The sequence below is a fragment of the Bubalus bubalis genome, chromosome X (assembly GCF_019923935.1).
Source record: "Bubalus bubalis isolate 160015118507 breed Murrah chromosome X, NDDB_SH_1, whole genome shotgun sequence".
NCBI classification, from domain to species: domain Eukaryota; kingdom Metazoa; phylum Chordata; class Mammalia; order Artiodactyla; family Bovidae; genus Bubalus; species Bubalus bubalis.
Window position 1 is genome coordinate 129,798,723 of NC_059181.1, and position 11,602 is coordinate 129,810,324.

Below are 11,602 nucleotides of genomic sequence, written 5' to 3' on the forward strand. Positions count from 1 at the left end.
TCCCTGTATACTCAATCTTCTTTGTTTGAAGTGAATTTTGTGTAAATGGCATATAGCTGTGTACTGGTTTTTATCCACTCTGCTGATCTCTGTCTTTTGTGTATTTATGCCATTTATAGATAAATTATTGATATGTTATGCATAAGTCTACCATTTTAACATATATTTACTCTTTTCTCCCCCCTCAGTTTCTTGTTTCTCTGTTCTTTTCTTCCTATAATTATTGGGATACTTTTGTAAATCTTGATTTACTTATAGTGTTTTTTTTTTAAATTTTATTTTATTTAACTTTACAATATTGTATATCACCCTATAGCTTGCTTCATGGTTGCTATAGATATTAACATATATAAATATAAAAATATTGAGTATGACATCAAGTATGATTTAAGAAACTCACCTTATAGTCATCCCTATATCATTCATTCTTTTATTCCTCCTTTTCCTTTCTGAAGTTTCACACCCTCTTCTGCTTTTATTTTCTTTCTTTTTGGAGAGTTTCTTTAGTCATTTTTAAGGATTTAAGTTCCTTTTGAATACCATTCTCTTTTCCTTATCCAGTGATACAAATATTAGATCTTTTGTTATTGCCTCCCAAGTCTCTGAGGCCCTGTTCTTGTGTGTGTGTGTGTGTGTGTGGTTTTCAATTTGTGTGAATTCTAATTCTATGTCCTGAGTTTTACTGAATCTTTTCTCTGTGTTCTCCATTCCTGTATTGAGACCATTCAGTAAGATTTTGATTCCTTTTCTTTTTTTTTTTTTTCCTCTTTTCCAGTGTTTTAATTCCATCCGATTCTTTTCCTTGCTTCTGTTTCTTTGCTGAGATTTTGTAATTTTTTTCATTTGCTTCAAGATAATAATTGCTAGATGAAGCATTTTTCCTATGCCGCAATCCCTGTTGGTTATCCCATGTGGGCAAAAGGGATTCCCTAGGCCTCTTGATATGCCATTAGGAAACTGAGTAACACTGGGTTTGTGGAACAGAGCATTTATCTTATTCTGCTGTGCTGAGTTGCCTTGCCAGTTAGCTTCTTGCTCAATCTCTGCCACATTTGCTCAGGGGTGGTGGTGGTGACAGCTGCCTGGGCTACCTTTTGTCATTGGGTGGAAGTGTTGATAAATGTTGTTTCTAAGTCACCATCTACCACTAGATTTGGAGCCAGCAAGATATCAAGCCTGTTATTTTTTTCCCTACTGTTGAGTAGTTAGATGGGAGACATCAAGTCTGGACCATCTTGTTCTCATGAGTATAGAGCTGGGAGACTGGAGATTTTGGTTGCTTTTTGCTGCTGTGTGAATGGCTGGGAGATGCAAGACTTAGATCTGCTACTACTGCCGCTGAGCAGGGGGCCAGGAAACACTAGCCTTCTTGGACCCCCTTTGCAGGGATAGCAGAGTTCTGCTGCCATTAGGTGGGGGAGGGGGATGGTAATGTCCTGCTGTATCATCATTAGGACCGCTGGTGTGGGTAGTGTGGCTACATGTTTTTAAAAACTCAACTTTATCGTACTTTGAGTTTTCCTTTGCCTATATACCAAATCTAATAGGGCTAACATGCAAATTACTTCTTTTTTCTGTAAAATGTTACATACTGTAATCCAGGGTGGGAATATCCTAACCTTTATTGTCTGATTTATATGAAATAAATATACTATATGCTCTAGAAGTGTTATAAAATTATAATCCTACATGTCAAATTGGCTTAGAGCAGTGATGCATTATTTGGCCCACAAATTTTCTTCAAGATATTGAGAAAAGTTTTTCTTCTCATAAACATTAAAGAAGCAATTTAGGATGAACTCTCTTCTAAAGATTCAAAAATTCCTGTGATGCCAGATCAGTTTGTTCTGTTGAAAAAAATCAACAGCATTTATCAGATACCTGGTTAATTTCCTCAGAAGTTATCTTGGATGAAAGTTCACACCAATTATCTGTCATCATTATTTGCTATTATAACATGTTGCCTCTACTAAATGCATAGTTACACTACCACTCATAAGAGTGTGTGTGTGTGTGCACATATGCTTCTGCCTATATTTATGAAAGGATAGTAATGAAATGCAAGAATAGTTTTTATGTTGTTCTCATGATGTTTGTTATTACCAAACTTCTTGGGAGTACATTCTCTGTAGAATATATTACTGATTTATTCCTCTTGTTTTAGAGACTTTAAAAGTCAGTTAACATGCACAAAGTATATTTTCAATTTTTTTTACAAGCTTACTAAATATTTGGAAAGTTTCATAAAATAAATCATCTTGGGCTTCTGATTTAGTAGACCAGTTTTATAAAAATCACTATTATGTTTTCAATAATGGACCATGTAATTATTCTGAAATCTCCAATAAACTTATTCACAGTTGCTATTATACAAAGATTGTAGCCGAAAAGTTTGTGTTCAGATATAATAATAATCATTTAGCTATTAATTGTAGAAGTCTTTATTGAGCAACTGAGCCAGGCCTGAACTAAGAACACAAAGATAAATAAGACCCTGAGGATGATATTCAAATGAGCAATTCTAATGTTTTAAAGTAAAAATTTCCCTATAATAGAAGTCCTCCTAATGGATACCACTGTCTATTTGTTCTGCCCTTTTTTCAAATATTCTGAGACAGTGGGAAGAGAGAGGACCCAACCATAACAAAAGAGTTTTTCATTTAACCTATACATTCTATGATACAGTTTTTGTGATGTTAAAGTATAATGCTTGTAGTGAAAATTGTACTGAGCCATGGGCTAAATTTTTTCTTTGTTGGCTATGTTTTTTTGTTTGGATTTTCTGTTCATTGGACTTTAGTGAATAAGTTGATGTATCAATAATACTAAAGGAGTCTTTGAAAGAGAAAAATTCCAAAATTACATAATCCTAACAGAGCAACTATTTTTATCCTCATGTATTCCTTTCTTGTACTTATCCACTTACACACACATTTTCAGATACTTGCGATTTGTTGTACATATTATTCTTTTTTTTTTTTTGCTTTGAATTTAAAGTGGCATAACTCAACCATGTTTCTTTAAAAATACACATTTTTAATAGGTGCATAAAAATCTAGTATTCATGCAGATTTCTTCTTTTTTTGTATAAAATAGTGGATTTGACATTTTTCCTCTCAGTGATTTGATTTTTATTCAGATTTCATAAGTCATTTTGCTTGGTTATGCCTTAGTTGGGTTGGTATACTACAACTTTATGAGCTTAAACTAAAGTCTGTATAGATAAATGATTTCATTAGCTTATATAATCTTGAGAGAGCATCTTCACATTGGAGGGTCACTGAAGAAGTTTGGAGATGGGATTTGGAGGTAGTTTGCAAAGGGACACTCTGCCTTCCTTTCTGCTGCAGGATGATTTTGTAGTTTTATATACTTGCAATGGTATCTTTTTCTACTTTATCATATTGCACTTCTTATAACCACATTATTATTGTATAAATGCTTGACACATTAATTAAATTGTGTTGAAAACAGGTCTCTAATTCAACAGCAATAAATCATACATTTCCTGACTATTAGAGCCATGGGATACAGAAACAGTGTTAGTTACCAATGGTAGTGAAAAGTGGTTTCTATGCTATTTCTATTGTTGATTTTTGGTTAAACAAATAAAATATTATTAAGCCTCATGTTGATGCAGTTAAACTGTTTACTCAGTAATTTGTCTCATTTCAACTAAATGGTTTTATTCAGCTGGAATTAAATAACTAATTCTCCTCCTACACTTGTCAGTATGAAGCTATTCAACATCTGATTGAGATCTGTGTTAATTTGCTTTCTGACCTTCACGCTTACTCTTTGAATACCACACTAGGAGCCAATTTGGTGAATTCCCATCATCTTTTCTGTAAATGAAAACAGAAATTACTGGTTTTTATGGAAAGGACTTGGAGTTTAATGAAAGGATGCATTTGCTTCTCTCAGATGTACCATTCCAGAGGGATTAATTAGTAGAACTCTGATTAAAAATGTGTCATAGTACCTGCTTCCAAAGAACAGTGTTCTATGCTGAGACAGCCTGCTATAGGTAGAAGACAGCTTCTTATTTATTTCACTGGGAGGTAATATAATACATTTTAAAATGTGTCTGACCAAATGTAAACAGAGAGACATTTGGTCCAATTTACTAAACATTAACTTATGTGTATATGTTGTGTCATTGCCATATAGACTGCTATATCCGGAGAGCCAACATTAACCCTGTGTTCGTATTGCATGGAGAGAACTTTTTTCTTCTCCGGCTAAAATTTGAAATTTGTTTACCTAGGAATTTGATTAGTAATACATTTTTGACCAGGTGAATACTATCTGCTTAATTTAATCGGATCCTTTTCTCATTTCAGAAAGTTTGTAAGATTCACTGATGACTGTGCTTTACTTTGCATCATCAGTGGAAAACTTAGTCTTTCGGTTATATAGATTTAAAGTGAAAATGAAGGGAAATGAACAAGAACACAGAAAGTATGAATGATGGAGAAACATGGTGTACTACAAGCTAAAACAGATGGGTAACTGTGGCCAGGATACATATCTAAGTATTATAACATTTATAATTTAGTCTACCAAATAAGACTGACTATTAAAATATTAGTACCATTGTTTGAAATAATTACAAAATTTTGACGTGTCCCAGAAATGAGTAATTGCCACAGACATATTTTATTTGTGTTTATTAAGGGTCTCCAATGGATACATGTTGTTTTATGTGACATGGTCAGTTCATTTCAGGTCAGTTGCTCAGTCATGCATGACTCTTTGTGACCTACAAAGGACTACAGCACTCCAGGCTTCCCTATCCATCACCAACTTCTGGAGCTTACTCAAACTCCATGTTCATTGAGTCAGTGATGCCATCCAAACATTTCATTCTCTGTCATCCCTGTCTCCTCCCGCCTTCAATCTTTCCCAGCATCAAGGTCTTTTCCAATGAGTCAGTTCTCGCATCAGGTGGCCAAAGTATTGCAGTTTCAGCTTCAGCATCAGTCCTTCCAATGAATGTTCAGGACTGATTTCCTTTAGGATCTCCTTGCAGTCCAAGGGACTCTCAAGAGTCTTCTCCAACACCATAGTTCAAAAGCATCAATTATTTGGTGCTCAGCTTTCTTTATAGTCCAACTCTCACATCCATACATGACTACTGGAAAAACCATACATTTTACTAGACAGACTTTTGTTGGCAAAGTAATGTCTCTGCTTTTTAATATGCTGTCTAGGTTGGTCATAGCTTTTTCCCAAGGAACATCTTTTAATTTCATGGCTGTAGTCATCATCAGCAGTGATTTTGGAGCCCCCCAAAATAAAGTCTGCCACTGTTTCCATTATTTCCCCATCTATTTGCCATGAAATGATGAGACCAGATGCCATGATCTTAGTTTTCTGAATGTTGAGTTTTAAGCCAACTTTTTCACTCTCCTCTTTCACTTTCATCAAGAAGTTCTTCTTCACTTTCTGCCATAAGGGTGGTGTCATCTGTGTATCTGAGTTTATTGATATTTCTCTCTGCAATCTTGATTCCAGCTTGTGCTTTATCCAGCCAGCATTTCACATGATGCCTTCTACAAATAAGTTAAATAAGCCGCGTGGCAATATACAGCCTTGACATATTCCTTTTCCTATTTGGAACCAGTCTGTTGTTCCATGTCCAGTTCTAACTGTTGCTTATTGAGCTGCATACAAATTTCTCAGGAGGCACGTAAGGTGGTCTGGTATTCCCATATCTTTAAGAATTTTCAATAGTTTATTGTGATCTACACTGTTAAAGATTTGTTTTATACAATAAAGCAGAATTGGATGTTTTTCTGGAACTTTCATGCTTTTTCAATGATCTAATGGATGTTGACTATTTGATCTCTGGTTCCTCTGTCTTTTCTAAATCTAGCTTGAACATCTGGAAGTTAATGGTTCATGTACTGTTGAAGCCTTTCTTGGAGAATTTTGAGCATTACTTTGCTAATATGTGAGATGAGTGAAATTGTGTGGTAGTTTGAGCATTCTTTTGCATTGGCATTCTTTGAGATTGGCATGACAGCTGACCTTTTCCAGCCCTGTGGCCACTGCTGAGTTTTCCAAATTTGCTGGCATATTGACTGCAGCACTTTCACAGCATCATCTTTTTGGATTTTAAATAGCTCAACTGGAATTCCATTGCTTCTACTAGCTTTGTTCATAGTGATGCTTCCTAAGGTCAACTTGACATTGCATTCCAAGATGTCTGGCTCTAGGTGAGTGATCACACCATCATGGTTATCTGGGTCATGAGGATCTTTTTTGTATAGATTTTCTGTGTATTCTTGCTACCTCTTCTTAATATCCTCTGCTTCTGTTAGGTCCATACCATTTCTGTCCTTTACTATGCCCATCTTTGCATGAAATGTTTCCTTGGTATCTCTAATTTTCTTGAGGAGATCTCTAGTCTTTCCCATTCTATTATTTTCCTCTATTTCTTTGCACTGATCACTGAGGAAGGCTTTCTTATCTCTCCTTGCTATTCCTTGGAACTCTGCATTCAAATGGGTATATCTTTCCTTTTCTCCTTTGCCTTTCGCTTCTCTTGTTTTCTCAGCTATATGTAAGGCCTCCTCCGACAACCATTTTGCCTTTTTACATTTCTTTTTCTTGGGGATGTTATTGATCACTGCCTCTTGTACAATGTCACAAACCTCCGTCCATAGTTCTTCAGACACTCTGTCTATCAGATCTAATCCCTTGAATCTATTTCTTATTCCACTGTATAATCATAAGGGATTTGATTTAGGTCATACCTGAATGGTCTAGTGGTTTTCTCCACTTTCTTTAATTTCAGTCTGAATTTGGCAATAAGGAGTTCATGATCTAAGCCACAGTCATCTCCTGGTCTTGTTTTTGCTGACTGTATAGAGCTTCTCCATCTTTGGCTGCAAAGAATATAATCAATCTGATTTCAGTATTGACCATCTGGTGATGTCCATGTGTAGAGTCTTCTCTTGTGTTGCTGGAAGAGGGTGTTTGCTATGACCAGTGCTTTCTCTTTGAAAAAGTCTGTTAGCCTTTGACTGCTTTGTTTTTTATTCCAAAGCCAAATTTGCCTGTTACTCTAGGTATTTCCTGACTTCCTACTTTTGCATTCCAGTCCCCTATAATGAAAAGGATATATTTTTTGGGTGTTAGTTCTAGGACTTTCACTTTAGAAATAGAATAAAAGGGATGAGAAGATTAGATTCAAAGAGCTCTAAAGGTATGAATTTTTCTTAATTAAATATAGAAACATGGTCAAATATTTAATTAAAAAAATTCATGCCTTTAGAGATATTCAAATCTAATCATCTTTCCCCTTTATGCTAAATTGTTTCTAAATTGAAAGTTTAGTCACTCAGTCATGTCTGACATTGACCCCGTGGACCCACCAGGCTCTTCTGTCCATGGGATTCTCTGGGAAGAATACTGGAGTGGGTTGCCATTTTTTCCTCTAGGGGATCTTCCCGACAGAGTTTGAACCTGGGTCTCCTGCATTTCAGGCAGAATCTTACTGACTGAGCCATGATGGATGACCTAAATTGTTTCTATATGATGCCAAAGGAATAGATTGTATATTTTGCCCTCAGGACAATGTATTTATAAGTCAGCTATTGAACTAAGCAGTAGCATAATTTAAAAACCATAAAATGTCCTACTTTTTTCTTAATTTTGATTAATTAATGAACTTATCATAGATTATCTATATTGTATATTTATATATATGTGAAGCCATGAAGCACATTTGTTAAGAGTTCACAGTGAAAAGGATTTTAAAATGGAGGTTATATATATATATACTCTGTGTAAGTTTATAACTGAAATAACTTTTATCTGTCTTAAATTTACTCTCACACTGTAAAGTATAAAATTAGATGTAAATTTATGAATAATTGGATTCAACTCTTCTTGGGTTTTTTCAGTTTGTGCATAACTTTTCTGCATTGAACTTCCAAATCATTTTACCTTTACCTTGTTTATAATTTTATTATCACTTTCTGTTGCATATTAATGCTTTCTTCTTATTTTTTCTACTAATAGTGAACTCCTATGTATGTATGTATCTCCTAGATAACACAGTACAATATCTTGCATTTATCTGCAACTGATCCCATAGGAAGTATGCCTATACTATATATATAATGATTTATATATAATATATGTAATGTATGTAACTATAATACACAATAAGAAAAGCATATGAGATCTGTATATATTTCTCTCTCACACACTTATTCATTTCTTCTTTGAAAACTTAATTTTTGCTCTTAAGACCTTCAACTGATGGGATGAGATTCACCCACATTATACAAAATAATCTCCTTTACTTAAATTCAGCTGATTATATAAATACTTTCATGGCAACATTTAAATCAGTGGTATGATAACCTAGCCAAATTAACAGATAAAACTGAAGTATACACACACACATATAGAAAGAGAGCACACAGAAGAGTGAGTTTACAAGAATTGGCTTACACTATTATGGCAAGTAAGCCAGTCCTGAATTCCTAGGATGAGTACTCAGAAAGGGATGATTATGGGAAAGTTTGAATGTATGGCATGGGCCAAAGCTGTTGTTCCCAGGCAGAATTACTTTTCTACCCTGGTGAAACCTCAATTCTGCATTTAAACCCTTCCATAAGACTCAGACAGATACCCTCCAATTGTAAAAGATAATTTTTCTTAGTCAACTGAATAGGGACTTTAATTATACTAGGAAAATAACTTTATGGTAACATCTAGCTAATGTCTGATTAATTAGGGGTTCTTAATCTATTTATACTGTTTTCACACTGTTCATATGGTTCTCAAGGCAAGAATACTGATCCTGAAAGATGATGCTGTGAAAGTGCTGCACTCAGTATGCCAGCAAATTGGGAAAACTCAGCAGTGGCCACATTGGAAAAGCTGTTTTCATTCCAATCCCAAGGAAAGGCAATGCCAAAGACTGCTCAAACTACCGCACAATTGCACTCATCTCACATGCTGGTAAAATAATGCCCAAAATTCTCCAAGCCAGGCTTCAGCAATACGTGAACCGTGAACTTCCAGATGTTCAAGAGGGTTTTAGAAAAAGCATAGGAACCAGAGATCAAATTACCAACATCCACCGGATCATCGAAAAAGCAAGAGAGCTCCAGAAAAACATCTATTTCTGCTTTATTGACTAAGCCAAAGCCTTTGACTGTGTGGATCACAATAAACTGTGGACAATTCTTCAAGGGATGGGAATACCAGACCACCTGAACTGCCTCTTGAGAAACCTATATGCAGATCAGGAAGCAACAGTTAGAACTGGACATGGAACAACAGACTGGTTCCAAATAGGAAAAGGAGTACGTCAAGGCTGTATATTGTCACCCTGCTTATTTAACTTCTATGCAGAGTACATCATGAGAAACGCTGGGCTTGAAGAAGCACAAGCTGGAATCGAGATTGCCGGGAGAAATATCAATAACCTCAGATATGCAGATGACCCCACCCTTATGGCAGAAAGTGAAGAGGAACTCAAAAGCCTCTTGATGAAAGTGAAAGTGGAGAGTGAAAAAGTTGGCTTAAAGCTCAACATTCAGAAAACGAAGATCATGGCGTCTGGTCCCATCACTTCATGGGAAATAGATAGGGAAACAGTGGAAACAGTGTCAGACTTTATTTTTTGGGCTCCAAAATCACTGCAGATGGTGAGTGCAGCCATGAAATTAAGAGACGCTTACTCCTTGGAAGGAAAGTTATGACCAACCTAGATAGCATATTCAAAAGCAGAGACATTACTTTGCCAACAAAGGTCTGTCTAGTCAAGGCTATGGTTTTTCCAGTGGTTATGTATGGATGTGAGAGTTGGACTGTGAAGAAAGCTGAGTACCGAAGAACTGATGCTTTTGAACTGTGGTGTTGGAGAAGACTCTTGAGAGTCCCTTGGACTGCAAGGAGATCCAACCAGTCCATTCTAAAGGAGATCAGCCCTGGGTGTTCTTTGGAAGGAATGATGCTAAAGCTGAAACTCCAGTACTTTGGCCACCTCATGCGAAGAGTTGACTCATTGGAAAAGACTCTGATGCTGGAAGGGATTGGGGGCAGGAGGAGAAGGGGACGACAGAGGATGAGATGGCTGGATGGCATCACGGACTCGATGGATGTGAGCTTGAGTGAACTCCGGGAGTTGGTGATGGACAGGGAGGCCTGGCATACTGCAGTTCATGGGGTCGCAAAGAGTCGGACACGACTGAGCAACTGAACTGAACTGAATCTATTTATTTCGGGTAAACATATAATTAATAAGTTAATTGACTATTAAACAAGTTGGCATATGAAAAATCACACTACTAGGAACCAATAAATATGTGAAATAAAAAAATGATAAAATTACTTATTTCAATAGATCAAGTAATACAGAGATAAACTTTGTTTCTATTATTAATTTTTAAAGGCATTGGGAATAAACTTGGTGCACATGCCACTCATATTTTAGAATATATATGTGTAATGAATCAATTTTCATTCTGGAAAGAATACTGTGCGTGCTAAGTCACTTCAGTCGTGTTGGACTCTCTGCGACCCCATGGACTGTAGCCCGCCAGGGTCCTCTGTCCATGGGATCCTCCCAACAAGAACACTGGGATGGTTTGCCATTTCCTTCTCCAGAGGAGCATACTGTAAGTATCCTCAAATTTTCTAGAAAGTTGACTACAATCTGCTACTACATTATACTACAATATCTCCATTCATCACTAAGATATATAAATGGTGGCTGAGAATGTGGAAGAAGTTTTCTCAAGAGGATAAGAAAAGTGTAATTAAGATGGGACAATTTAGAATTTGATCCTTTTGGTTAAGTTGCTTTCCTCCTATTATCTTCCAAATACTCAGCTTTACATTGTGAGATACATTTGTGAACCTCTGCTTGGAGGTTCATACACTGAAACATAATTTTTATTGTGCAGTACTTGAATTATGCCTTGGCCTTGTGCTATAGAAAACCTATAGATAGGACTGTTGGGAGATCTGGTTGCAAAAGAACTGTGAGTGCACAGTTTGCCAAGAATAGCAAAAGTAGGTAAAGCCATTTGTCATAATTGAAATGTACAATTACATTAGATTCTTGTACATTACTTTACATTTGAATCTTGAATTTGATGGAAGAAAATATACAAAAGAGTTAAGAATTGTAGAAGAAAATACCATATGTGAATGTTGAATTTAGTCTTTTTAGAATCATACGAATTTGTTTTGATTCACCAATACTTGTTTGCGGTGAGAGATCCAGGAACAAGCATTGAACAATTGGAAGGATAGCCATGATCTCCTATGAGATCTGCATAATGAATATATTATGACAGTGAATTTTATTAATATAACCAACAGAATGCACTTCTAATTTCACCTTTTAATGGCTTTGATAAAGCAGAGTGATTTCATTGTAAGGCTAGTTGTACTCATCCCAAAATCACTATAATAGTTAAATCTGATGAAGCCAATTTTAACTAAATTATTCTTGTTCTTTCTAAATTGGCCCAGTTATTTCAAGAGTAAGGATTAAGTAAAACAGAACATCTCAACGAAAGTATTTTCAACAATTCTTCGTAAGTTTCTATAAGGAGATTCTATCTGT